Source organism: Moschus berezovskii, chromosome 19 (genome assembly GCF_049115385.1).
Source record: "Moschus berezovskii isolate FMDL1 chromosome 19, NW_MosBer_1.0, whole genome shotgun sequence".
NCBI classification, from domain to species: Eukaryota; Metazoa; Chordata; class Mammalia; order Artiodactyla; family Moschidae; genus Moschus; species Moschus berezovskii.
Window position 1 is genome coordinate 24,348,560 of NC_142478.1, and position 23,421 is coordinate 24,371,980.

The 23,421-nt window shown below is 37.7% G+C and overlaps 1 pseudogene; it reads left to right on the plus strand.

Moving 5' to 3' along the window:
* Positions 1-258: 258 nt before the first annotated feature.
* LOC129542291 (securin pseudogene) overlaps positions 259-23,421 on the plus strand; it is a 113,122-nt pseudogene continuing 89,959 nt past the window's right edge.

A 23,421-nucleotide genomic window follows, 5' to 3' on the forward strand; every position in this document is an offset into this window, starting at 1 on the left:
ACTTATGTCATACCCAGGTCTACTGCACCCAGAGCCCCCGCCCCTGCAGCAGTCCACTGCTGACCTGTACCTCCTCAGGAGACACCCAAATACAGTTCTATCTCAGTCTCTGTGGTGTTCTGGGTACACACAAAATATGTTTGAACCCTCTGGCGGGTGTGTGGTTTGATTCTGAAGGTGATTTCGCCCCTCCTACCATCTTGTTGGGGCTTATCCTTTGCCCTTGGCCCTGGGTTATCTCCTCAAAGTCACTCCAGCATGGCGCAGCTTCCACTCCAGTGCGGCACAGCCGCCTCTCAGTGTCTACCGGCTAGCTGGGACTTCTCTGCCCTTTTATGTGGGGTATCTCCTCACAGTTGCCCCAGTGCTGCGCAGACGTTGAATCATTTACCAAGTCCTATCAATTTTACCTCTGGAAGGTTTTTTGTTTTCATTTAGTACAAAATACATGTAAAGCTTTTATGACATTTATTGTTTTATATTATTATTTAACATGTTAATTTCATCGTGTATGTAAGTGTAGCATGGTATTTTTGGAATCCATTTATCTCTGATTTTTCCCCCAAAGTCCTCAGTCGAAAAATTAGTCCTGTTGTGAAAGTAAGTAATCATTCTATTCCACAATACAATGTTATCAGGTACATTATGAAAAAGAGATAATAGAAGACAAAGTAGTTTGAAATAGAAACAGCACTTAGTAAAGCACCATTTTTCTTAACAAAATATTTGTACACTGTCAAGGGGGTGGAATAGACGTGTTAATGTGCTTTTGCATATTTAATTTCTGTGATCCTATGAGGCCTGACAGTTATTAAACTAGTAATTAAAAGACATTACACAATTATGTTAACTTACACTCATATATGATGTGTAGTTATAAAATGTAAATGTATCATGATTTTAATGATAGACATTTAGAGGCAGGAAATTTCTGGAAATAGTGAGTATGTGAACTTGTCAGGTGAGTGTATGTTTCTCGGTTCTTGTCTCATCACAACAATGATTTGGGGCAATGGACATTAAAGCCCTCAGTGAGTCACACTCTTGCGTCTTGAACAAACCATGTCATAGCTCTTAGACAAACAGTGTTACAGCTCTATTTTATTTAGAAGATAGCAGGAGAATCCACCCTCGAACATGCGGCGGAGAGAGAGAGAGCGCTTGGTTCCTCCTTTTATATGTTTTCTTACCCCTGGGCCTGCCCTATGCAAATTGGGCTCAGCCAGGAGTGCTGTTCTACCTGAAGTCCTCACTCTGGTCCTCAGACCTTTCTTTGAGCTTCCTTTGTTCTATTTTTGAGGGCTTTTCCCTTCCTTGTCTTTTAGCCACCACCATTTTGGACTCCTTTTCCCTGTTCTAACTACCTAACAAACTTAATATATGACAATATTTTTTAAAAATTTATTGGAGCACACAGGACAATTTTTATAGTTTTTTTCAAACATAAAACCTAAGTATATTAGTACTGTAGTAAAAGCATTTTTTACCCCAAACTGCAAAAGTGTTAGTTGCTCAATTGTGTCTTTGCGACCCCATGGACTGTAGTCCACCTAGTTCCTTTGTCGTGGAATTCTCCAGGCAAGAATACCAGAATGGGTAACCATTCCTAAAGAATCTACTACCATCTGAGCCACTAGGGCATGGCTTCCCTGGTGGCTCAAATGGTAAAGAATTCACCTGCAATGCAAGAGACATAGATTCAATCCCTAGGTTAGGAAGATCCCCTGGAAAAGGGAATGGCTATCCATTCCAGTATTCTTGCCTGGAGAATTAAATGGACAGAGGAGTCTGGTGGGCTACAGTCTATGGGGTCACAAAGAGTCGGACACAACTAAGCAACTGACACTTTCACTTTCAAGACCTTTATAGCATTTTTTCCTAAGTCAGTTCATTAATTAGTCTAAATTTATGATAAAAAATATTGTAAAATTTGAATTTTCAAGCCCTTAATAACCTTACAGAGAAATGTAGTTGGTGCCTTAAAGTGTTGTCTATTGAAGCTAATGGAACATAGTGTAACATATTCTGTTCATTTAGCTTGTTTTAATGATAAAAGTATTTCACTCTATTGTGAGTTCTTGATGCTAGGAATCAACTCAAAAAACTGAAAATATTCACAGTGCAATGATCTGGTTTAAAAGGGTCACTTAAACTTCCAGTGCTAATTTTGAATTTGTTGTTTTTACAGTTTTAGTGGTGCATCCAGTATCAGTCAATTGTAGTAGCAGGTTTTAATAATGTAGTTTATATTAGGTGCTAAATTGAGAGCGAATTACAAGAGAAGTGCCCATGCTGTTTCATAAAGCCCTTCCTCTGTATTCTTCAATTCTGTCACAGAAACTTAAAATTTGAGGGTATCCTTCACATGCCTCATTTGATTTTATATCTGGAATATGTCTTGTGTCTGTTTTGAAATTTCCCTCTCCTTTAATTTGGATCTCATTGCTTCTCAGTTTTACTCTTGTAGGAGCTTCAAAGCTTCTTTTCTTCAATCCATCCTTCCTCTGCCACTTTCTTATTAGAGCTTCAGTACTTTTATGTCAGTCTTTTGCTCAAAATCTCTTTTAAGCTTTCCCAAACTTTACTAAAAAAAAAAAGAAAAAAAATTAAAGCTCATAGTCTAACCCAAAAGCTCTCCCACTCCTATACACACACACACACACACACACACAGAGTCTGGACTCAATACCTCTATATTCCTTCTACTCTAGGGATATTAGCATGGTGGTGGTTTAGTCACTAAGTCATGTCCTACTGTTGTGACACCATGGGCTGTAGCCTGCCAGGCTCCTTTGTCGTTGGGATTCTCCAGGCAAGAGTAGTGGAGTGGGTTGCCATTTCCTTCTCCAGGGGATCTTTCTGATCCAGGAATTGAACCCTGGTCTCTTGCATTGCAGGCAGATTCTTTACTGACTGAGCTATGAGGGAAACCCAATATTAGCATAGTGGCCAATTACAACAGATATTAAAATTTCTGCAAGACTCCCTTTTACTACCAGAGTCCTAGTACTGAAATACCCTCTTCCTTCTTCTCTCCATCTGCCCATCTCAGCTATTCAGTTTCTAGGTAAAGTTAGTGGACTTGCTGATTGTCTCCACAGAACTTCTCCTTTCTCTGTTAGAAATTAATTTTTATCTAATGTGTACTCTTTCTGGCATAGAACTAAGCCTGTTGTACCTGAATTAGTATTATTATAGTCCAGCATCAATTTCTCTGCCATATATGAGAAAATCTCAGCAGCAGAGAAAATCTCATATTCATTTCATCTCTGCTTCCTTAATGCTCAGAGGAAGAATTTTCATGGAGTTTAATATCAATAAACATGTATTGAAGGAAGAAATAAAAGAATGAAGGGAGGAAGGAAATAAGAGTTCCTCATTTTCCTTTGCTCAGTATTTCCCTTCTGGATTAACAGATACAGTTTCATGTTCAGATAGTTTATATGTCTATTACATATACACCATAAGGAACCACATAGCTGGCCTTCACGTATACTCCTTGTTCTTTGGAAGTTTGAACTTGTGGGCAAGCCTTGTTTATTTGATCCCGCCTACTTATTTGTCATGGATTGAATCATAAGCTGATAACCATTATCCTTAATACTCTGATCTAAACTAATTTTGCAGAAATCATTCAACTTGTTCTGCGCAATATTCAATCCAAGGTCCACTTTTATCTGAAGAACCAATAAAAGCATTCCTTATTCTGTCATTCATAGTTTCCTGTTTAATATTGATTCAAACATTTTTCTACTAGAATTACTTTGTTAATTACAGAGATATTCTGAAAATCACTCTCTCACGTTACTTTCAGATGACTCTGAAGTTCTTTTCCAAAATAAATATGACTTTTCCACATTATAAAAGTTAAAGCAATTTTTCCCACTTCCATATTTTACTTTAGTATATATGAAAATGAATGAAAATAAGGTAGCAATTTAATAAATACTTATTATTCTCCAAAATTCAGCTAACCCTTGCAAATTTATGCAGAGATATAAATGAATTGCTTGATGCACATAAGATTCTGACTTCATTTTTTTGCTGTAATTATAGAACCAATTAATTTTTTAAACTCACTCTATTAAAAGCCATATCTTAAGAAATACAGTAGTTAGTTCTCTTCTTTCCTTTTGTTAAGAATTCCCCCACTTAACCTGAAAAGAGCTGTTGGTGACCCCAGTTAATAAGAATTCCAGCAATAATTGCATAAATTGGGTAATTACTGACATGAGCAGCTTATAGTTCTCAAACTCACTTCAAATGTTTCTTCTTTTAGTATTGCCAGGGTAATTACATGTGCTGGTAGAATTCTAATATGGTTTTTAAAATTAAAAAAAAAATAGTTCTGCTAGGTGATATCAGAAAAGGGAGCTTCTTCAGTCAGAAAAAAAATCACAGAATTTAAAATAGCTGAATCAAAAAAATAATATAATAAAATGACTGCATCATTGGTGGCAAAGAATGACTAGATGACGAGGCAGCTGTGACAGAGTAAAACTGCAAAGAGATAGTGGCATTTTGTCTCCTTGGATTGGAATCTTTGATAAGCCAAACTCACTGTGTGATGCTGGCGAAGCACTTGTCAACGTATGTGACCTTCTGATTATCTGTCTTCTAAAATGTGAAGATACCTCATGAGATTGCTGAGAGCGCTACATAAAGTAAAGTATGTGAAAGCCCCTAGGACAATAGCTGGCATTTTACAACAATAATTACAGAGTAATGGGTGCATTCCCTGTACTGTTTGCTCTTCTGAGAATTTTGTGTTTATCTTCTCATAGATTTGCAAACTTTCCTTCTCAATATTTTGCTATATTAATGATGTATCTGTCATTTGCTTGATTCCTTTTATAATGAACTCATTTTTTCTTTCTTTCTTTGTGAAATTATGGGTCTCATAATTATATATTTTCCCATCATACACATGCAAATATTTATATTCAGATATGCCACTATTATCAGTTCAGTTCAGTTCAGTTGCTCAGTTGTGTCCAACTCTTTGCAACCCCATGAACCACAGCATGCCAGGCCTCCCTGTCCATCACCAACACCCAGAATCCACCCAAACCCATGTCCTTTGAGTCAGTGATGCCATACAACCATCTCATCCTCTGTTGTCCCCTTCTCCTCCTGCCCTCAATCTTTCCCATCATTAGGGTCTTTTCCAATGAGTCATCTCTTCATATCAGGTGTCCAGAGTATTGGAGTTTCAGCTTCAACATCAGTCCTTCCAATGAACCCCAGGACCGATCTCCTTTAGGATGGCCTTGTTGGATCTCCTAACAGTCCAAGGGACTCTCAACAGTCTTCTCCAACACCACAGTTCAAAAGTATCAATTCTTTGGTGCTCAGCTTTCTTTATAGTCCAATTCTCACATCCATACATGACCACTGGAAAAACCACAGCCTTGACTAGACGGACCTTTGTTGACAAAGTGATGTCTCTGCTTTTTAATATGTTGTAGTTTGGTCATAAATTTCCTTCCAAGGAGTAAGCATCTCCTAATTTCATCGCTGCAATCACCATCTGCAGTGATTTTGGAGCCCAGAAAAATAAAGTCAGCTACTATTTCCATTGTTTCCCTATCTATTTGCCATGAAGTGATGGGATCAGATGCCATGATCTTAGTTTTCTGAATGATGAGCTTTAAGCCAACTTTTTCACTCTCCTCTTTCACTTTCATCAAGAGGTCCTTTAGTTCCTTTTCATTTTCTGCCATGAGGGTAGCATTACTAATACTTTCATAATCCCAGCTCAATGCATCTAATATACCACTGGTGTTACCCATTTCCAGTTTAAGAAATGCTACCCTGTGTATTGTAATTCTTATAACAGCTTACAACCTCAGAGAGAAGGAGTAGATATTATCACTTCCCCTGCCTCAAATAAAAAACCAAAGTAAAGAAAATGTAACCAGTTTTTTCAAAGTAGCATCAAGATTTAATGTGACAGAGCCAAGTTCCAATCCCAGATCTGACTAACCTCCAGTTTTGTCATCTTAACAACTCTACCATGGAATATTTCTTTTAATTATATTAATGAATGGCTGTTGCTACATCAATTATGATTCTTTTTTTAAAATTTTTAAGCTCATGCAATTCCGATATATATTTAATTCATATTAATGTATACCTCAATAATTGAAAGCATTGTCCAATTAACATGTGATTAATAAAGATGTACAAGAAGTAGTGATTTAACATATTTGCATTGTCAGTCAGAACATTTTCCTTCTGACACGAGCCCCAATATCAAGAAAGGGCAAACACCAAGTTCAGTTATTTTCTTTAAGTAACCCAAGATCTTTTCTCAGATTTCTACCACCACCAAATAAAGGTAATTACTCTAAGGAGGACTTGGTAAATTTTCAAGTATGAAAACTAGACTGGGATACCTCAGGAGATTCTTGGGTATAGCTTTATCTGCCAGACTGTTTCTTATGTTTTAACTTTGGCCTATAAACAGATGCTGTAACTTCATCTAGGACATTCTATCATCTCTCTTCTCCACTTCTTAATATCCACAACCCCTTAGGAGCAGCTAAGGAAAAACTCACAAACAGGTTCAGTTTTTTAATCTCAAATTCGACTCTAAAGAGGCCCAATAATGAGTTTTCCTAACCAAAACTTTATTTGACACAATCCCCCCTTCTCTAAAGTTTGGAAATTCTGTGACCATTTGCTTTTTTTATTTTAACCTGTTTTACACTTCTCATTTTGTTGTATTGATATATTATTACCTCATAGAATTCTTAACTGAGCACTTTGTGAAAACAGTAAGAAAATGTGTGGTAAGAACTATACATTTTCAAATGCACTTTGGAATGACAACTATATACATAAATTAGGCAAACAGCAGCAAAGCTTGATTATGAAATCCATGTTTACTCTTCATCATTGAAGAATTAGTAATGAGATAATTTATTTGATTGAGAAAATAATGATGGTCTAGTCTAGGTTCTTCTTGGTTTTTCCTAACTTTTCTCTGTCTCCTCATTTTCTACATTCTGAGATTTATGCTTCTTGCTTCAGGGTCCTTATTGCCAATTTTTTTATAAACAGGCCTCATCATAAAAGTACTCAATCTTTGAATCTTTGCAGTTGCAAGGTTGCAAAAGAAATACAATAATTTTATAATGTGACATTATTTATTAATAGTACCAAAATATCTCCTAGGATTAGATTCTTTTCAAACATCCATACCTTCACCCCAACACACAAATACACATGAAATGCAGGCATTTATTTTTAGAAGTATTTTGCCAATTTTTGGATGCTATAAGCATTTCACAAAAGAATGAAAATTTAAAAACAGTGTGATAACAAGGTGCATTTGCATTTATCTTGTCAAAGATGCAGAATTTCATCGGTCAGTAAAGTGAGATGTTGAGCAAAATTGTTCTGTGCTTAATTGCTCAGTTGTGTCTGACTCTTTGTGACCCCAAGAACTGTGGCCCATCAGGCTCCTCTGTCCGTGGGGATTCTCCAGGCAAGAATACTGGATCTTCCCAACCCAGGGATTGAACCCAGGTCTCCCTCATTGCAGGCAGATTCTTTACCATCTGAGACACCAGGAAAACAAAATTACTTACCACTTCAGTTCAGTTCAGTTCAATTCAGTTCAGTCGCTCAGTCGTGTACAACTCTTTGCGACCCCATGAATCACAGCACGCCAGGCAACCCTGTCCATCACCAACACCCGGAGTTCACTCAAACTCATGTCCATCGAGTCGGTGATACCATCCAGCCACCTCATTCTCTGTCGTCCCTGTCTCCTCCCGCCCCCCATCCTTCCCAGCATCAGAGACTTTTCCAGTGAGTCAGCTCTTCTCATGAGGTGGCCAAAGTATTAGAGTTTCAGCTTTAGCATCAGTCCTTCCAATGAACACCCAGGATTGATCTCCAGGGTTCATACGTTTATAATTGAAAGGACCATTGACAAAGATGATGATAAAGATCTTATGAAAGAGAATTATTTAAATATCAAGTGATGATGAGAAATCTGTGAAATACCAATAGAAGTCTTCAATTATTTTTATTAATAACTGTTTTTAGAAATCTTTTTTTCAGTCAAATGTGAAGTGAAGCATATCACGTGGTGCCGTGGCATAAAATAATAATAGCATAAATAAAATATATCGTGGGCCAGTTTTCAGCAACTGATCCAATAGCATTTCCATACAGTAATGTGGAGAGGCAATGGCAAACTAAAGAAATGAAGGATAAGGAAGGAAGGAAACCAGGAAGACAGGACTTAAAACTAACAGGACATAGAATTAGCTATTCAGATTATAGATTTTCATAAATAGCTTCAGAATTCACTGCCTGTAGCAGCAAGTTCTATGATTAGGCAAATATTAGGTATTAAAATTGTAATTAGAAGTACCTGACCTTTACATACTGTTTCTACCTGGTAGAAAACATGCATAATATTAATAAAACTGTTACCTTTGTTACTTGAAAAGGATTGTTACACACTATCAAATTTCTTCAAGGAGATATTATAGGAAAGTTTCTAGGTGGAGTGCCTGACTCCTATTAGGAGTTGGGAATTCTTAGTTCACTATCCCTTGAAGATAGCAGAAATCTTGATAACAGCTTATTTGCATCCACTGCTTAGTAGATTGAGTACATGGGCCAAATTTAGGCTCTTGACTGTTCATGGGAGAGAAGTTATTCCAGTTGTTACTTCATTTCCTTCCAATTCTTCAGCCTTCTTTCAGTCTTCAGAGGAGGAAATCTTAAGGTGTAATTGCAAAGTTATACCTTAATGATATCTCATCGTTACTTTTCAACTTTGACCATTAATTTCACTTGTACATATGGTTTCTATTTCTTTCTAATACAAATATTTTAAGCCATGTATGTATATCTTTTTATACTATATTTATTTCTATATGACACAATTTCATTTAAAGAGAAGTGAAACATTGATTCCTTTATTTAAACAATCACTTTGACATATAAGATTAGACATGTGTGAGATTAGAAACTAAAGCATTCACTCAGTGAAATAAGGGACTTCCTTGTGGCTCAGATGGTAAAGAATCTGCTTGCTATGCAGGAGATCCGTGTATGATCTCTGGGTCTGGACGATCTCTTGGAGAAGGGAATGGCAACCCACTCCAGAATTCTTGTCTGGAGAATCCCATAGACAGAGGAGCCTGGAGGGCTACATTCTATGGGTCACAAAGAGTCATTTTCAATGAAATAACTGTAATGATTTTTTTTTCTTGAAATGTATATTCATACTCTAAAGAACAGTATTTTGAAAGGAAATAAAAAACATTTAAAATTATACATGGTATCAACATGCATGTAATTTTCTTTTATATGATTTATTTTTCAAAAAGAATGAAATAAGGGGGAAAAAAACTTATCTTCATTTCTCCTCACACAGTTATTTTTAACCAAGTGTCACAAAAAACATTGCTGTCAGAGTGCTGAGTGTGTAGAAAGTGGAAAATGCTTCTTTCAGATACAAGTAATATACAGTGAATCTTCCTGATAAACATGATTGCCTAGTCAAAAATGGCATTTTGCCAGAAAGTAACTGTATTTAATATGGCTACTCAAATATAAACATTTACAGATTGCATCAAGGAAAATTGTAAATATCTGACATCACTTGGGATGCAGTTGATTATGTTTTGGGCAGCATTTTTATGGAATTTATATTGCATCAAAAATGCTGACAAAATCACCATTATATATTATTAAAAATATTATGACTGTTCCATGACAAAGTATGATTGATGAATAAATTTACTTAGTATATGTTTGCTAGTCAAAGAGTTCCTTTTGAAATTACATACCTATATCCTGATTTCAGTTATTTTTAATAATGTGAAGCCAAAATCATTTTTTACTTTGATGGAGGAAAAAGTGATTTTAAGAACTATTTTCAGTCAAATTATTTTAGCTAGATATATAAAACTCATAAAGTCTCAGATAGTCAAACTTTTTTTCCCTCCTATTTTGTTCGAAGAAACTAGAAATAATGGTGTTATTTTCATCTGTCTATTTGAAAGCTTAGGTGAAAAGTTCTTCAGTTTTCCCTTGATATCTATTTATCCTGAATTTTGTAATGATAAATTCTAAGACAATGAATAACTCTGTTCAATAGTGATCTCTTGATAGATGTTAAAGTCTTTATCCTTGGCTCTAGTGTTTCAGAATGGCTCCAGGTATGTCTGAGTGCTCATCATCCCCACCCCTGTGGGCCACTTTGCACATACCACATACTATACTGAAGTAGAAGCATTTCTACTTAAGTGACTCAATAAACTCAAGAAGCACTCTATCCATTTTCTTTCTCTTTCCTTTCTTTAGCCTGAAAATCAAAGAATTTTTTCACTGCTTCTTCACAATTTTTTTGAGTTTCATGAATTCTTAAACAGTAAAAGAATTTGGGCTGAGCACTTAGAAATCCGTGGTCCATTATGGTTTTTTATCAGGAGAAAAATGTTAAGAACAAGGTCGGTTCCTATTAAGATATTTTGTGATAGTCAAAGATTCCATTGCAGTGACTTATTACCTGGATTACTGGGTGGGGGTGGGGTAGGGGTGGAGGGAATTTATGATTGATCTATGATTCTGATGTCAGAGAGGACAAAGAATTTTAGCTCAGACAGTATCACTCTCATCACACACAGGATGATTTTAGCTGATTCATAAATTCTATATTGTTTACAATGTCTTCTTAATTTCTATTTTCCTTAAAATTCCTCCTTCCCAAACTCACCATTTTAACAAGTACACCACACTTCTATGTTGGTTTTTTTCTAAAAGGGGATCCTTAAATATATACCTAAAGTAGATACATTCCAAGTGATTCATATGCAAGTTATTTTTTTCCTTGCCCATTACGCTTTTATAGGTAGGAAATACTTTTGATGTGAAATAATAAAAATAGCCTGTTGATATGAAATATCTTGGTCATGCTTCCCGCATGTAACAAGTATTACATGGTTAAATCACAAATACTTAAAAACTTGTCTGTGGTTAATAGTGTTTGTATGCTCAGCCACTCAGTTTTGTCCAACTCTTTATGACCCCACTGTAACCCACTGGGCTCCTCTGTCCCTGAAATTTTCCAGGCAAGAATACTGGAGGGAGTTGCCATTTTCTTCTCCAGGGGACCTTCCCAACCCAGGGATTGAACTCCCATCTTCTGTGGCTCCTGAATATGCACATGGCAATGAGACCGCATGGTTCCCATAAAACCAAAAAGTATAATCTGACAGAATTGAGTGAAAAGTTCTGCTGCATTCCACTCCATAGAAAACAGTTCAGAATCTGTTTTCAAAGATAAGTTAACTGCCTCCTAGAACAAAAATCAACCCTCTTCAAATCAATATAACTAAACTCGGAGTGTCTACGAAACTGTTACTCACTCAGTCACGTCCGACTCTTTGCAACCCCATGGCCTATAACCTGCCAGGCTCCTCTGTCCATGGAATTTTACAGGCAAGAGTACTAGAGTGGGTAGCCATTCCCTTCTCCAGGGGATCCTCCCAACCTAGAGATCAAACCCAAGTATCCTGCATTGGCAGGTATATTCTTTACCATCTAAGCCACCAGGGAAGCCCTCCTTGGAGTGTCTACAATATGCTTTTCAAAATGTCAACTTTAAGGCAAAAAATTATCAGACAAAATAAGGAATAGAAAAACATAACACATACTCAAGAAATAAATCATGCGTTGTTCAACAGAAATGGATCCCAGATGCCCTAGAAGTCGGAAGAAGCAGTAAATAGCCTTCAGTTCAGTTCAGTCTCTCAGTCATGTCTGACTCTTTGTGACCTCATTGACTGCAGCACATGAAGCTTCCTGCTCCATCACCAACTCCCAGAGTTTGCTCAAACTCATGTCCATTGAGTTGGTGATGCCATCCAACCATCCTCTGTCGTCCCCTTCTCATACTGCCTTCAATCTTCCCAGCATCAGGGTCTTTTCCAATGAGTCAGCTCTTTGCATCAGGTGACCAAAGTATGGAGCTTCAGCATCAGTCCTTTCAATGAATATTCAGGATTGATTTTCTTTAGGATTGACTGTTTTGAACTCCTTAATGTCCAAAGGACTCTCAAGAGTCTTCTCCAACACCACAGTTCAAAAGCATCAATTCTTCAGTGAACTGAGAAGAGGAAAACTATACCCATCTGAATGCAGAGTTCCAAAGAATAGCAATGAGAGATAAGAAAGTCTTCCTAAGTGATCAATGCAAAGAAATAAAAGAAAACAATAGAATGGGAAAGACTAGAGATCTCTTCAAGAAAATTAGAGATACCAAGGGAACATTTCCAGCAAAGAACTTTAAAGGAGCTATTTTAAATATATTCAAGAACCTGAAGGAACAAATTTGAGGGTCTAACAGCCACATAATTTTTAACCTCAAAGATGAAAAGACAATAAAACAGAAAAGGTACTTGAAAAAAATATAGTAGAAAACACTAACTACATGTGAGATTGAGTGACTATATTCTATCACACTATGGAGCCTTCAGTACTGTTACCAGAAATAAAGAGGTAAATATAAATGTTAGTAGGGCCAACCAACCACTAAGATAAAACAATTATAAGTGTGTATGGATCTAACAGATTTTCAGAATACATAAAGCAGACAGCTAAGAAAATCAAAGGAATAATAGACAAAAATGAAATTATAGAAGGAAATTTTAACACAACTCTATTAGCAATTAATAAAACTCTAGATGAAAAATATCAGTAGGATTCAGAAAATTTGAACAGAACCATCAACAACCTTGACATAAGTGAAATTTACACAATATTATGCCCAACAGTTACAGAATACATATTTTATCGAGTACATAAAACATTTACCAAGATAAACGAAAAGTCTGAATAAATATCAGAAGAATAAAATGTTTGAGAATGTTTCTTCTGACAATATTGGAATTAAATCAGAATCAATAATACTTTATCTAGAAAATCATCAAATACTCAGAAATTAAACAGTACCACTAAAGCAATGCTTACAGGGAAAATTAAAGCATCAAATGCTTATATCCAAAACCAAAGTTTTACTACAACATTGATCTAAAATTTCTGTCTTAGAAATCAAGAAAGAAAGGTAAACACAAAGAAAGTTAGTAGAAATTAAAGAGAAGAAATCAATCTTACAAGAAGAACAATGCACAAAATTATCTAAACCAAAAGCTAATGCTTAAAAAAATTAACAAATTTGAAAAACATTCACTATAATGAATAAAGAAGAAAGAGATAAGTGATATCAGAAATGAAAGAAATTATAACAATTAGCACCTATTTGTGACCCCATGGACTGTACAGTCCATGGAATCCTCCAGGCCTGAATACTGGAGGGGATAGCCTTACCCTTATTCAATGATCTTCCCAACCCAGGGATCAAACCCAGGTCTCCTGCATTGCAGGCAGATTCTTTACCAGCTGAGCCACAAGGGAAGCCGATAAATATCAGAGTAATAGTAAAAATTATAAACAACTAAACAACTTTATACTGATAAACTCTACACATTTAAATGAATTGAAAAAATCTGGAAAAAATAATCAGATCTACCAAAATTGATACAAAACTCACTTGGTTATTAAATATTTGCAAAAAAGAAACCTCCAGTCTTCTTTCATATAGATATTACATATAATATTTGAAAAGAAATCATGTCAAACGTATACATACTCTTAATAATAGGCTTCCCTGGTGGCTCAGAGGTTAAAGTGTCTGCCTGCAATCTGGGGGAATAATAGAAGGGGAGAAATATTTCCCAAGCGATTTTCCTGAGGTAACCTATTTTTCATCCTAAAATTTATTAGAGATATCAAAAGATAAGAATATTACTGACCATAATTCCTCATAAGCCTAAATACAAAAATACTTAAAATATAAGAAAGTGGAGCCCACCACTATAAAAAAATAGGAAGAATGTTGAATAAAAAATATATATTTTGGAAAGTTGATGTTTTAAGATTATTTAAACAAAATTGGCTACTTTTTAAAGATGCAGAAAAATTCCAAAGCTAAGTGACAATTTACTATTAACATATGCAGCACATTGACTGCTAATGATTATGGATCGTGGATTGCAGTCCCTATATAATTAGCATTCAGGATTACTGAAAACAGTGTTACTTCCTCAGAAAACCAAACTGAAAATTTTCAGATATATAGACAGTGCTTTGAAAAGTGCAAAGGAAATGAATACTAGGAAAAATTAGACTGGAGTCAAACATCAATTGGTAAGTCTATGAAAATGGTGCTTGAATGTCAAGTACCCATCCCTGAAGCTCTCCTTCTAATTTGTGATGTTATTAGTAAAGTTCACAGACTCCTGAAAACTGAGATTAAAATGCACAGCCTGAGCTAAGGTATAAAGTCTTTGATGTAGTAAAAGTAAAAGCCAAAGTCACAATTCTAAATTAGCTTTAAAAGGGTAAATTAAACGCTTTTGTAAAGAAAAAGCAAGAAAGACAAGCTAAACATCTCCCGATATTGGTTGATCTTTGTGATCATGTAGTGGACAACTCTTTTTAAATGAATGTTACACTGAGTTGTTTCAAAACCAATAACTCGCTCATTTCAATTTACTCTTTATAAGTCAGTGGAATCTATCACAGTTTGTATGGAGATATATGAGTATTTTTGGACTTCCCAGGTGACTCAGTGGTAAAGAATCCACTTGCCAATCAGGAGAGTCGAGTTCAGTCCCTGGGTCTGGAAGATCTTCTGGAGAAGAAATGGAAACCCACTCCAGTATTCTTGACTGGAGAATTCCATGAACAGAGGAGGCTGGTGAGCTAGAGTCCATGGGGTTGCAAAGAGTCACACATAACTTAATGACTAAACGACAACAATATGAGTATTTTTAAGTTGAGGGGCTTAGGCAGAGTCAGCCAGTAGTTTGTTTCAATACTCCAGTTCCTCTTGCTTGCCATCCCAGACTTATTCAGTAGATGTTACTAGCGGCTACCTATATTTCCTTTTAGGAATGGAACTTTGGTCAGAAACACTCCATGGATTGTTTGATCTTAAAGTTCAAAATTTTTGTTTTGTTTGTTTTGTTATTTTTTGGCCATGCCGGGTCTTTGTTACAGTGTGGGCTTTTCCCTAGTGGTATTGAGTGGGCGTGGCCTTCTAGTTGTGGGGCACAGGCTTCCGATTGCAGCGGCTTCCCTTGTGGAGCCCAGGCTCCGGGACACGCTGCTTTCAGTAGCTATGGCTCCCGGGTGCTACTGTACAGACTTCATAGTTGTGGCTCATGGGATTATTTGCTCTGCAGCATATGGGATCTTCCCAGATCAAGGACTGAACTCATATCTCCGGCATTGGCAGGCGGATTCTTTACCACTGAGCTACCAGGGAAAACTACAGTTCTTAATATGGCATTCATTAACCTAATTAACCAAACACTTTTTTATTTACTTCCTGCCAGTTTTCTCCTGGGTCCTCTGGGAGTCAATTTACAATCTGATAATTCCTGAAAATGTTTGCATGATGTTTTTCTACATGCTGCAGTCATAATTTTTTCCACAGAATTTAAAGTCTGCGGGTCTTCTCTCTACCTGGTGTGTAGGGGGATCTAATCAAACTCAGCTCAAATCCAATCTCCTTCATAATGACATTCTCAGCATCACAGATCTCCAAATGAAATATATATTCTCTCTGCTTGGTGTTGAAATTTAAGGACATACTTTAACCTTTAAATTAATGGTTTTTTCTCAATCTAAAGCTTAGATTTAGGGATCAATAGCCACTAGAGTTATTAAAATGTATATAAAAATGTCAGCATTACTACTAATAAGAGTCTGAGTCTCTAGGTCTGTTGGTCAAGTAGACGCAATTATGGAATAAAAACACTGAATCACCCAGACACTGGTGTCATAATACACCTCTTGTTGTTTAGTTAATAATGCTAAATGGTTTTTTAGTTTTCCAGGGATAGTTCCTCATTGTTTAATATCTTTTATGTTATAAGGCAACAATAAATAGTCATCATGATCTCAATAATCAATATTTAAATATTTCATTATTTTGGAGCACAGCCTTAAGTAAGAAAAAAAAGTTAAAGTGATATAATTCAATTTCAGAATATAACCAGTGTTCTATCCTTGTCTTTCCATGAGAGGCATCCCTTCAATACTTCTGACAGAGGATGTTAGACTTCTGTTTCAAGTATTCCACTCTGTCTTTCTTGTCTATGAAGAGGAGTTGAATGAGGTAAAAACAATCTGGAAAAACAAATCACCTTATTATAACTATATATACTTATTAATTGAGTCGTTGGGAGCCAGACAATCTCCTGTGTCTTTAAAAGCAAAATTATAAACAAGGTAGACATAATATCTGTCTTAGCAGAAATGAAAGACCAATATAAAACAGACATGTAGAGAACAAGATGTTGGAGGAGTAGGTGTACACGGAGTATATCTCTTTCCACAGATACTTCAGGAATACACCTTTGGACACAGAAGTGCATGCAGAACACCAGCTGAGAGCAGACAGGAGTACCTGACCAGTGGAAAAGAATATATAGAGCTATGCAAAACTCGGTAGGATGAAGGAACTAGGGGAAAAACAAGAGTGTCAGTAGGACTGGACCCGCCCTTGGCAGGTTGGGGAACTGAAGCAGGGGTCCCATCCCCATACAGGGGCAATTGTGTGAATCAGAAAAGAAACATTTAAGGCCGAGAGTGATACAGCTGATCTGTGGCAGCCTAAATGGAATGAGAATCAGACAGACCTTGCCGCATCCATACATACCCCGGAGAGAGATACTGGTCTCCTGGAAGGAGCAGCAGCTGGGAGCTGGAGTTAAGGGATTGTGGAGCAATCCCAGGGCAGGAGATGATGTTGACTGCGGAGAAATGGATTGAGGCGATGTGAGGGAGGAGATGGAGAAGGCAATGGCAAGCTACTCCAGTACTCTTGCCTAAAAAATCCCATGGACGGAGGAGCCTGGTTGGCTGTGCTCCATGGAGTCGCTCCCAGTCGGACACAACTCAGAGACTTCACTTTCACTTTTCACTTTCACACATTGGAGAAGGAAATGGCAACCCACTCCAGTGTTCTTGCCTGGAGAATCCCAGGGACGGGGGAGCCTGGTGGGCTGCCATCTATGGGGTCGCACAGAGTCTGACATGACTGAGGTGACTTAGCAGCAGCAGTAGAGGGAGGAGATAGTGGTGGGAATTGCCTGTGGAGGAAAGCCAGGCAGCCATGGAAGCAAGGCAATACTGTGGAGTCACACGTAGGGGTTGGAGCTGTCACCAACAGAGAAGGTTCCCAGGCAAGGGAGCCCTCTAAGTGCCTGAACAGGCAAAGCTACAGAGAAAGACTGGCCAAAAAGACCTTCTGTTTACCAGCTACAAGAGGCTAGAAAAAAGATTCTGATAGGGCCATAATTCCTGTGGCAGAGGCAGTCCGTGTCCCTGCACACTTGGCGCTGCCAGGATCCTCACAAGCCAAACAACAGCACCGCCTTCATGCTCAGCTCTCACTGGGGCAGAGCTGCCACATGCAAAAAAAAATAAATCTTGTATTTATACACGCAGGGTCACTTCAATCCTGTCGAACTCTTTGCGACCCTGTAGACTGTGCCTTGCCAGGCTTCTCTGTCAGAGGGGGTGCTCTTCAGGCAAGAATCCTGCAGCGTATACCCTTCTAGAGAAGGGTTGCCATACCCTTCTAGAGCAGTATATTTCCTGCTGCCCTAGCCGCAAACCCCCCTGAATACCTGGTGCAGCCAGAACCCCTGTGGCCCAAGCAGCTGCACCACCTCCACAACTGGGTCTCACAGGGGCAAACCCAAGCCCTCCAGGGCAGCCTCAGGCGCAAACCCCAGTAGACAACCCAGATGCAGAGGTGGAAATAAAACCACAGTTGAAACCCAGGGGCATGTGGCTAAGGAAGAAGACCCAAACCTTCCCACCAGCTGTAAAAGCTGCAGATTAAATCCACGCAATCAACTAAGCAGATTCTGGGTCTATGGAATATATAAAAGGTCATTGAAACCGCCCGTAAAAGAAAACGCACTAGCTCTGATAGCTGTGGACACTGGAGGCAAGAACACATAGGTGTAGGACCAGATTAGAATCTGAGCAGCCCGACAGCAGGTCCAGAGATCAGCACAGTGTTGGAGGGCATCCTAGGGCGGTAAGGTGGACTGTGATTCCCAGCGCGGGAAAGGACTCTGACAGCAGTGACTCAAGAAAAACTTTTATTATTTTTTGACTTGTTCTGTAGATTCTTTCAGATTTTTTCTTTTTTTTTTATTCCTTTCCCCACCCCCTATTTTGTAGTTGTTGATTTTATAGACACTAAGAAATCCAATTAAGCTTTTGACCTTTTTTATTCTTCCTCAGTCACATTTTTCATTGGTATCATAAACCTCTGCCTCTCCGTTGGGCTTTTGCAATTCTGTGGGGTTTTCCTCGTTTTCCTTCTTTTCTCCTTTTTAATTTTAAATTTTAAACCTATTATTTTTTCCCCTTTCAGTTAATCTTTAATATATATATCTTCTTTATCTAATTGTATTTAACTTTGCATGTCTATTCTTTCTCTCCCTTCCTCTCAACATATTTGTTAATTTTATTTTCATTGCTTTATTCTCCATTGGCACCTTGCTTTAGTTTTGTTTTCCAGTTTGTGCTTTAATTAGTTTTGTTCTGTAATTTTTGGATTTCTTTGTTTGGCGGGTCAATCTATTGTACTTCATTTTTGTTGGACTGTATTCATTTTGCTCATGGGTGTATATGTATATGTGTATATTCCATTATTTTAATTTTTCTTTGCCTGATTTTGTAACTGCCATTTGTCTGGGGTTCATCTTTTGGGGGCTTCCCTGGTGGCTCAGAGGGTAAAGCGTCTGCCGGCAATGCGGGAGACCAGGGTTCAATCCTTGGGTTGGGAAGATCCCCTGGAGAAGGAAATGGCAACCCACTCCTGTATTCTTGCCTGGAAAATCCCATGGATGGAGGAGCCTGGTAGGTTACAGTCCATAGTGACGCAAAGAGTCTGACACGACTGAGCAACTTTATTTTCACTTTTCCTCCTTGGTTTCTTGTTTTTGGATATTTGTTTTAATCTCACTTAATACCATAGCAAACCACTTGTGGAATCTTCCTTCCTGACCAGAGATCAAGCCTGAGCCTTTGGAGTTGGAGAACTCACTCCGAGACCCTAGACTACCAGAGAACTAACCCCAGGGAGTATCATATGTGAGAAATCATACAAAGGAAACCACTTGAATACAAGACCCGGCATCACCCAACCACCAGTAGCATCCTATGCAGGACACCTCATCTAAACAACAAACAAAACAAAAATACAAACCCAATCATCAGTGAACAGGATTACACCTCACTCAGTCTTGCCCATCAGAGGAAAAACAAACAAACAAAAACTCAGCACAAATCTCACCCTCTATGAAGCTCACACATACCACTGGACCAACCTTAGGAGGGCAGAAACCAAAAGGAAGAAAGAATTCAACCTTTCTTCAAGGAAAGAATTCAACTTTCCTTGAAGCCTGGGAATAGGAAACATCAAACACAATAACTTCAAAAAGAAAAAGAAAAGGCAGAGAAATACTGCACAAATGAAGGAACAACCTAGAAACACAGAAGTCCAAATAATTGAAGAAGAAATAGGAAAATTATCTGAAAAGGAATTCAGAATAATGATAGTAAAGTTGATAAAAAACCTTGAAAACAAAATGGAGAAAATACAAGAAGCAATTACAAAAACCTAGAAGAATTAAAGAATAAACATACAGAGACAAACAACACAATTACTGACATTAAAAATACTCTAGAAAGAATCAATAGCAGAATATCTGAAGCAGAAGAACAAATCAGTGAGCTAGAAGATAAAATGGTGGAAATAACTTCTGAAGAGCAGAATAAAGTAAAAAGAATGAAAAGAGCTGAGGACAGTCTCAGACCTCTGGGACCATATCAAACACCCCAACATTCAGATTATAGGGGTCCCAGAAGAAGAAGAGAGAAAGAAATGGTATGAGAAAATTTTTGAAGAGATTATAGTTGAAAATTTCACCAACATGGAAAAGGAAATAATCAATCAAGTCCAATAGGCACAAAAAGTCCCATGCAGGATAAACCCAAGGAGAAACACGCCAAGACACATACTAATCAAACTAACAGACTAAACACAAAGAAAGAATATTAAAAGCAGCAAGGGAGAAGCACAAGTAACATACAAGGGAAGCCCCATATGCTTAACAGCTGATTTTTCAGCAGAAACTCTGCAGTCCAGAAGGAAATGGCAGGATATATTTTAAGTACTGTAAGGGAAAAATCTACAGTGAAGATTACTGTCCTTAGCAAGGATCTTATTCAAAATTGATGGAGAAATAAAAAACTTTTCAGACTAGCAAAAGTTAAGAGAATTCAGTACCACCAGAACAGCTTTACAAGTGTTAAATGGACTATATAGTCAAGAAACGGAGAAGGCAATGGCACCCTACTCCTGTACTTCTGCCTGGAAAATCCCATGGACGGAGGAGCCTGGTAGGCTGTAGTCCATGGGGTCGCTAAGAGTCAGACACAACTCAGCGACTTCACTTTTACTTTTCACTTTCACGCATTGGAGAAAGAAATGGCAACCCATTCCAGTGTTCTTGCCTGGAGAATCCCAGGGACAGCGGAGCCTGGTGGGCTGCCGTCTATGGGGTAGCACAGAGTCGGACATGACTGAAGCGACTTAGCAGCAGTAGCAGCAGCAGCAGTCAAGAAATGCAACAGAAGAAAAAAGATCTACAAAATCAACCCCAAATGTATAGCCAATGGGAATTTGCTGTATGACTCAAGAAACTCTAACAGGGGCTGAATTTGAGGGGTGAGTGGGGAGGGAGATGGGAGAGAGGTTCAAAAGCGATGGGATATATGTATACCTATGACTGATTTATGTTGAGGTTTGACAAAAAACTGCAAAATTCTATAAAGCGATTATCCTTCAATTAAAAAAAAATACATGTAAACAGGCAGCTATGGTATTACAAATTAAGTGATAAATTAAGTGAGCTATAGGGTGTAATGTGATTATATACAAGAAGATTACTTTATCAGTCCTTAAAGGGATGTATTCCTTCTTCGTATAAGTTTTTTCTCACCATTCATTTATTGGCATCACTTGGAATCAGCAGTTTCCTGAATTAAGTTTATTTTCTTTGTATATCCTCTACCAACTACTGGAATGTTCTTTTCTTAGCAAATCACTTGTACAGTTCTTAGTTAGACTTTAAAGATTCATTTAAAACCATATCCTCTAGCAAATATGCTATGAACCACTTTGCCACTAACCTCATATAAAACAGGTGCTGTTAAGTTGCTAAGTCATGTCCAACTCTTTTGCAGCCCCATGGACTGTAGCCCACCAGTCTGTCATGAGATTTCTGAGGCAAGAATACTGGAATGGATTGCCATTTCCTTTTCCAAACCCAACATTTCCTTCCTGACCCAGGGATCAAACCTGTGTCTCTTGCATCAGTAGGCAGATTCTTTACCGCTGAGTGAAACTGGGAAGCCCCCATATAAAACAGACTCTATGCTAAATTCATTTCTGCTCCTTTGGGACACCACTTATCTTCTTGTACATCTCTCTGTTTCTTAATATATAGTACTTGATGTTAAACGTTGTGTAGCTTAAGGATTAAAAACACGGACTTAACCTTTTAATGAATGAGAGCTAGGGTGCGACTGGGTTTGAATCCCAACTCTGTCATTAACTACCTTGACTTCAGGCAAGTTTTATTTTAAAAAAGCTTGCTGAACACTCATTAGCCAGGAATTATAATAAAAGCGTGTTTCCGGCTTTCCTGGTGGTCCAATGATTAAGATTCCACACTTCCAATGCAGGGGTACCAGTCTGATCCCTTGTAGGAAAATTAAGATCCTTCATGCCAGTTGGTGTGACCCAAAATAAATAATTAATTACTTAAAAAATAATAAAAGTTTCAGTTCAGTCGCTCAGTCGTGTCCAACTCTCCGCGATTCCACAAAACACTACATTTTTTTTTTTAGAGATTTTAAGCTCTTAAGGATCTTAGATTCCAAAACTTTTATTTTAATATAATTCTTCACATATATTTTGCTTCCTACCTGCTATTGTCACCAGAGTTAAGCCTGCCTGAACAAAATATTGTTGTGCTTCAAAATAGAAAATCCTGTCTCTCAAAATGGGCAGACAATTGTCTTATGTTAAACTCAGTACAAGGGAAAATAATAAGGATGACTGCACCACCAGATGAAATTCCTTGATCCTTTACATGTCACATGCAGGAGACCCTGGTTTGATTCCTGAGTCAGACAGATCCACCGGAGAAGGGATAGGCTACCCACTCCAGTATTCTTGGGCTTCCTGTGTGGCTCAGCTGGTAAAGAATCCATCTGCAATGTGGGACACCTGAGTTCAATCCCTGGGTTGGGAAGATCCCCTGGAGAAGGGAAAGGCTACCCACTCCAGTATTCTGGTCTGGAAAATTCCATGGACTGTATAGTTCATGGGGCCGCAAAGAGTTGGACTTGACTGAGTGACTTTCACTTCACTTGAATGTCACATGGTGCTCTTTGTCTTGCTCGTGGCACTTGCCATGGGGCTTAAAGCTGTGGCATCCCCAGAAAGATGAACTCTAACCAAGCTACATAGTCCTGAAGATCCCAAGGCCATGGCTGCTAACCCCATCAGCAAAGTCAGAATCCATTGGATCAATACCCAAAGTCATCACAGACATGATTCTCACCAAGTTACCTGATATAGTGAGCAGGTTCAGGCTGAAAATACTAGAAAACCTAGACTCAAATGACATAAACATTAAGATAATCTATTACAGAATGTAGAGATAAAGTCATTTTCACTTTGGTCAATTCAGTATCATCATTAGGGGTGCAAGCACTTTACATTTTTTTCTGCTTACTTATTCTCACTGTATTTGTTATCTTCCCTTCAGCTGAAAGATGGCTGCAAAAACTCCAGGCCTCAAATTTCTACACACCAATGTCTGGAAGCAGAACAAGGATTCTCTTTTCCTTAAGTCTTATTTATGACCTAGTTAATCTTTCCATTACCAGAAATCGTCTAACTTTTTATTGGCTAGATGGCTGAAATGGAGGCACAATGACCCACCTAAGGCAATCACTGCAAAAAGAAAATAATTACATATTTTATCATTAGAGAAATGCCGAAGTGGGCCATCAGTATTTTGTGACTGAGACAAAGTTTATTACTAAAAGTAGTAATTTCATTTGCATGAAACTTTCAAGAACCATTTGTAATCAACCAAGAAATTGTCTGTTTTGTCATTCACAATTTCTGCTATGTTTATTATTACTATTTTACAATTTATCCCTCTGGAGTTTTAAATTTTTCATACTTTCTAAGGGCATTTTTAATTTCTTGGGCATTTA